Here is a 7,316-nt window from a genome sequence, read left to right on the forward strand (position 1 = left end):
TTTTGAAAATTTTCATATCATCGGCATAAATTAAGACCGTACTATCTCTGAATTTCACTCTTAAATACCTTGACTTTTTAAACTTGCACCTGCAAATCGTTTCTACAATAAAACTCGTAATATTACACATAATTGAAATATGCTATAAAACAATAAAATAATTAAGCTTTCAAAATTTTAAGATTGTCATCTGCGATCTATGGATACACTAATGATTGAATCTTTAAAAAATTTGAAATTTAAGTAAATAAAAAAAAATTCATGTTTTTGATAAAATGCAATTATTATTCACTTAAATAGAACAGAATTAAATGTAAAATAAAAAATAATGACGTTCATAAAAAATATTTCATCATTTGCCTAAATGTAATGCATATAGTGTGTGTTTGTGTATGTGTGCATTATGCTAAATATTGAATTTTACACAATTCAAAATCAAATTAAATGCAATCTAAATCTGATTAGAATCGATTCAATTTTTTCTTCTTCTTGTGTTCTCTTCGAATCATAATGAATAATAAAAAACAACATTAAATTTAACTTGTTAGCAGTTAATTTCAAGGTTGTTCCATATTAAATTTAATATGGAAGTTTTACTTTTGAAAAGAAGATCATAAAAAGCACATCTTAAACTCATCAATATTGATGTGATCTTCTTAAATTATTTAGATCTCATTTGCACTGAATAAATATTGAATTTTATAATAAAATGTGTGCATGCTTATTGATTTTGTGTCATAAATTTTAAAAAATATTTTAGTCTCAGAAGTCAAAATTTCAAAATAATTGGAAAAAAATAATTTATGACATAAAAATTACATTTTAATTAATGACAAATTTTTAGAATGTATCGAGAATTTTTGAAATTAAGAATTATGTGTGATTTAGGTTCTTATCCTTTATAGTATCCATAATAATTGGGTCTAAAGTAATTTTCTGTTGTGAAATTATTAAGGCTCCGCTAAGTATGCAATTTTTAGTTTTTCAATTATTTTATTGTTTTTTTTTGTGCCCTATTACTTTCCATTAAAGCACGCATTAACCCATGTGTGTCTTAAGTCTTAAATTGCAATACAACCAAATTGGCACATTGAATAATTTCCAGTTTATCAGTGCATTTTTACTCGAAAGTCGGTAATATCGATTAAAAAATTTTAAATTTTAATTAATTTATTACGGAGTCAATTTTAGAGTATGTCCAAAGTGACATTCAATAATTTATATATGTATGTGTATACAATTTCACTAATGATAACGACAATTAAAATTTAATGTGACTTCAATATATAAAAACATAAAATGCATGTCTTCATTCAATTAATTGTAAACTATTGAACTTTTTACATAAATTAATTTTAAAATTGGTCTTTTTTAATAAATTATAAGAATTTTATATTCTTGTTTTTAAAATTTTATTAATTGACTACAAAATAATTACATTTGACACAATTAAATGCAAGTAGTCCATAGAAGAATATAGTCAGAATATGATGATTGCTGATGCGTTTTAAATATTAAGAACTTTTACCATTTAAGTCATCATTTTTATTGATGTTATTGATAATTGGATCTTTCTTTAAGAATAAATGAAGATTTTAATTAGTAGTGCCAGAACGTATGTGTCAATTTAAGAAACTAATTTACAAGAATAACATTGTTTTTTTTGTGACATCATTTTTAACAGTCCATGAAACTATGTAATTTTACGATAGATTTTACAGACTATTTTAAAATGTACGAAGGTACTATGGGTTTTCAAGTCAATCAATTCAAGAAAACTGTTTGTTTTTGCAGTATTTTCTTCAATTACAATTAGGCTTCCATTTAAAGCTTTATTTTCATACAAATTTGGACGAAAATCCTCATTTCAGAGCTTTGATGTTCAAATCTTTGATGATGTAGTGTAACATTTCTAAATTTCGAAAATTCATATTGAATTTTTATTGCAAAACAGTAACATTCACAAGTGATAATCATTTCTCTCCAAACATAATAATGTATACGTCATTTGCTCTGACTCTGAATGACAACTTTCACATTTCATTCTACTTACGTCTTTTCTCTCTCATTAAATTTTTCGTTCTCTCTCTTTATGTTTTTGAAAAGCTGCCTAAAATCATATTATTTAAAAAATTAACCGTTGACTCTCCCTGATTTTCTTTCTTTAATTTCTTAACTATTGAGTGTGTTCTGTTAGAAATTAAAATAAAAAATATTTTCTTCTTATGAAGATGCTCCCTTTCTAAGATTAGTTAATTTGATTCATTCTATTCCATTTTATTAACACTTCATCATTTTAAGCATCTGATCGATTAAAAATGTTCAAAATTCCACATTACCTATGGTTGGTTGACGTGACCGGTACAGCAGGTCCACTGCACTCCAATTAACACAAATATGTCGGTTTGCTACCACTACCTTGTGATAACTAGGCCGTCATTGAGCGTACTTGAGTCATTTCTTGAGGAATCGCTATCTAATATAACCACATTACATAATTCTAATAAAATTTCTTAAAAGGCTAATTTTTCTAAAATGAAAATTAGTAGGTATAGTCATAATGATTTCATTTAAAATTCTTAAAATTTTTTAAAATACAAAATCGTTCAATAATAAATTCAGTGCATTCTTGCATTAAATTTAAAAATTTTTTCAATCTCTACCAAAGTATCAACATTATAATTTCATTAAAAATTTGTAATTTTTATAAACTATACAAAATTTAATTCATAAATTATTATTAAATCAATGCGAATTATAAAATAAAAATCTATGCTAAGTATTGTGTGGTTTTCTTCTCAATATGGTCACAAAATATGCTCATATTTTAAAAGAGAAACATTTTTCATTTCATTTTCTAAAACTAAAGATGAGCCGACAAATTCTAATTTGTGTTTTTTTTTTGTAATTATTATTAAAATACCATTTTCAGATCTTACTCATTCTCTCATCTATAATTCAGATGAATAAAATTGTGCTTCTTCACATTATGCATGATCTAACAAGCAAAATGATAATATTTTTTTGGATCTTATGAAATATGAAATTGAAATTTATTATTTTATTCATTGAATTAACACTTTTAAAATTGACATTATGCCCATAATTTTTTTCTTGTAACAAAAATATTGAAATAGAATTAAAATGGTAAAATATTGACAAACAAGATAAAGCCAAAATCATGTTCGACTATTTGCTTCCGTTCATGGAAATTTCAACAAAATATTCGATTTAATAAAAATCAATTTTTATTAGTGTTTTTTTACAGTTAATTAATTATTAATGAAATTTATATATTCTTTTAGAAATATTATAAACAAAACGGACAACAATGGAATCATAAATTATTTGGGATCAAATCTTTTTAGTCCACACCTTCACAATAACACGTCTTGTTGCATTGTATTTAGAAAAACTTACAACAACCCGAACCAAACAGGTATACAGGGAACGATTTAAAAATGAAACACTGTTTAAATTTAAAATTCTGTTATACAGGAATTAAAAGCTTACCTATATTTATTTAAAACTTAAAGATTCAACGATACCCCTAAAATTATCACTATGGTCGTGCTATATGTTGTACCTTTTACAGGAATATAACATTTCAGAGTATAACACTTAAGTATAACACTGTACTAAAAGTATAATAATTTAGAGTATAACACTTTGAGTCACATCATACGTGTAAAACAGAAGAGTTGAAAGGAGTAGTTATAAACATTTTGTTCCGGTAAGTTGCTTTAAATTTTTGGATAGGAAACAAACATCAAACCTTCAATATTTAAATTTAATGGTTATAACTTTTACTGCCGTATAACAGTATTCAAAACTGAGTTCAATTTACAATCTTATCTATAGCATGGAGTAAGCTGAAGTGAAATTTTTGCAAAAGAAAGGCGCTTAATTTTATGTTATCAATACCTGGAAAGTATACTGCATTCTAAGAACGCATAACTCTCTAGCTAGATTTACACCATATCACGTCTTGATCTACGTGTATGAAGAAAAAGTTTAGAGGAATTATTATGCACATTCCAGTAGATGACTTTCTATTTTATATAAAGAAAAAAAAAACTAAATAAATTTCCAATTCACTTTTTTTCACCCAAGTTTTAAACCCTATAAGTAGTAGAAGACGCTGCTTAACTATCAAACTAATTTGAAATGAAATTTTTTTGTTTAATACGGAAAAAAAATTCTTTCTTATGAGAAAATAACATTTATCGAAAAATATTTCTAAAAATTTCAAAATTATTATTATTATTTTTATAATTTTGAATTTTTATTAAACTTGCCTTAAGAATAGTGTTGGAAAATGATTGAATGGGGCGCTCCTTTCAATTTGATTACAAATTCTAACTTTTAGCTGTCAAATTTTTTTAACACTTCAAAAAATGAAAAATCAAGAGAGAGAAAAAAAAATATAAAAAATTTTTGTAAATTTTCTTTATTCTTGTTTGATTTCTTTTCAATTTTATTTTACCAGATTTTTATGCATTAAAATTATAATTATAAACCGAAAAAATTAAATTAAATTACAGCAATTAAATTTAATTCAGAAAAAAGAAATATACAACTAATTTAAAGCAAAAAAAAGCAGAAGAAAAGCAGAACAAAAAAAGAAAAATGTAGAAAATTGAAAAGTTGTCATGACGTTACAAAGGAACGCCACCTATTGAGTATCTTTATTGAATGTTGCAAATTTTTTTTCTTTTTCATTTTCGCCTATTACAATTTTCGTGTACATTTGAACATGCGAAAAATAATGATTTAGTAGAGTGATGCGTTCGCACTAAAAGAAAAAAAAAATTAATAAAAATGATGAAGATGAACGGTTAGGCAGAACATAATTATTAATATATGGTATGAGTGTGTGTGTAGGCACACACATCATATACTCGCATTCCATCTATGCTACTTATACGAAATAATGTGCTTCTTATGTAAAAAATTGCATCAATTTTCAATTAAAATCAAGGTTTTATCACGGTTTTAATTTTATTTTGCTGTTTTTTTTTTTCATTGCTTTTTATGTTGAAATATTTTTCGCTTTTTTTAAATCAATTGGCGTTCTTATGAATGTATAAGAAGAAAAAATGGCAAATAATTCCTTTCACCATTTTAACGAACTACTGCCAACTTATTCATCATTTTTTTTTCGCAATATAAAACAAGCACTAGTAACAAGGTACGTTTTTTTTCTAAATTAATTTCAGAATAATTAAAATATAGCTGATTAAGTCAGAATAGAAAAAAATTTTATTCCAAAAGTGCCATCAAAAAGTGAGAAATTGTTGAATTGAGAAGACAAAAACTCAAATCTTCAGCTACTTTGTAATTGAATTTCAATTTTAAAAGAGTCCGGTTTACTGATGAGTGATGACTGTTAATATTTTATGCTCGTGCTTAGCATAATTGTGCCATAAACAATTTAGAAATTTATTAAAGTAACCTTGTTCAATTGATTCTAATTATAATCAGTACTCGTATAGTTCTAAAATAATTAATAAAACTAATAATTTATAAAAATTAAACTTGATTGATAATAAAATGTCAAACTTGATTGACAATAAATGCAAATTGACAGTAGGTTTCAACACATATGTGTAGTGTCTATTCTCAATCTTTTGAATTACTGTATAATTGATTTCTAATAATAATTCTTAATTTGTTAAGTAATTCAAAATTTATATTCGGATTAAATACGATTTCCAAATTTATTTGAGATCAGAATTTTAAAAAACTTATGCAAACTGATTGAAAATTTCATAATAAGTGATGGTTTATTGAGTCTTTAATGTAAACATATACATATGGTGAAATTTATATCACGACTTGAATAATAAATCCAGGATCGCGCTTTTAAGTATGTCGTACATACTAGGCACGCGATCCTATCCCCGAGTCCGTTTTAGACCCATTTGTGTACCAAACACCAAAACTAGTTTCAAAAAGTGAACAATGCTGATGCCACATGCATCGAAGAAGAAATGCTACTTCGTATCCAGGATCGAAGATAAACCACGGGAGAACCGAGAAAAGAGTCACTTTTGACGATTAAGAAGTCGGTAAGTTTTCGGCCGAGCCCTGTGGGCCCCTCTTATGTCGGATATATAGAGCGTGTCATCAGGTATGGCTGACTTAATAATCCTATCTTATAGCTTACGACCAATCCAGCCACACGTTGTCGAATCGACACCACGTCGACGCAGTGAATCACAAATAGGTGTTGTCAATAAAACTTTCGCTCGATGTCAGGGAAACATCCAACTGCTACTTTCCTTTCATCAGAGCGAGTGTAGTGTATTTTCCTGCCAAACACTGGAACCCATGCAAAAGGACTGACTACAAGTGCATCCTTCCAAATGTATCTATCAACCACCTTTTTAATCGCCTTCAATTGACAAGAAGTAAGACTACTGCGAAATGTACATCTCGTTGGCTGGAATGTAACCCCACGCATAACTGACACGAAAGATCACCAACAAACTTTTATAAATTCTACTAATAAAAGTGTAATTTTTTTCTAACTTAAAAATTAAAAATTTCACTACTTTAGTGATTTTTAAATTTTCCTCAAAATATTTATTTTAATGTCAGAAACCATTGTCCCAATAATCAATCAAAAAATTAAATTAATATTATTAAAATCTGCGCAGATTTCTTCCTTAACCAAAACAACAAAAAACCCTCAAGACAATTTTTCATAAAGTTTTTTGAGAATTGTGAAAATTTCACTATAAACAATAATTATATGGAAAGGTGTAAAAGTGTTGGGGTCTTTCATGTTAAAAGCATTCGAAAATAAAGGAATTTATTTAATAAAATCGCTGTAATAGCATCGACTTGCAATGCTGTTAATAAAGAGAAAATCAAAATTAACTCTGTGTAGTTGAAAAATATGCACGCCTTGTTAATGCTTAACAACGACTCTTACAGCACTAGCGGTGCAAAGAAGTTAAAAAAATTTTTTATATTCTTGGATTTTTAACAATGATATAACAATAATAATCGTTATTTTACCCAATACGAGTATTCTCACCTCTCTCTATAAATATTTTACTAACCTGTTGTGTACATTAAATTTGAATTTTTTTACAACTTTACCTTATTTTGACGGGTAACTGCGATCTATACAATTCCCAAGACTTAATATTCACATCAATATAAATACAGAGAATGCATGGTGTCTTCTCCTTTTTCTTTTAATCAACAACATTACAGATTTTTTAAATTAACCTTGAAACAAATTGATGCACGCTATATTTGTTTGTTTTTTTTAAAAAATGCTACTAAACTTGTGAATTATGAAC

This window comes from Condylostylus longicornis, unplaced genomic scaffold (assembly GCF_029603195.1).
Source record: "Condylostylus longicornis isolate FDR11 unplaced genomic scaffold, ASM2960319v2 ptg000162l, whole genome shotgun sequence".
NCBI classification, from domain to species: Eukaryota; Metazoa; Arthropoda; class Insecta; order Diptera; family Dolichopodidae; genus Condylostylus; species Condylostylus longicornis.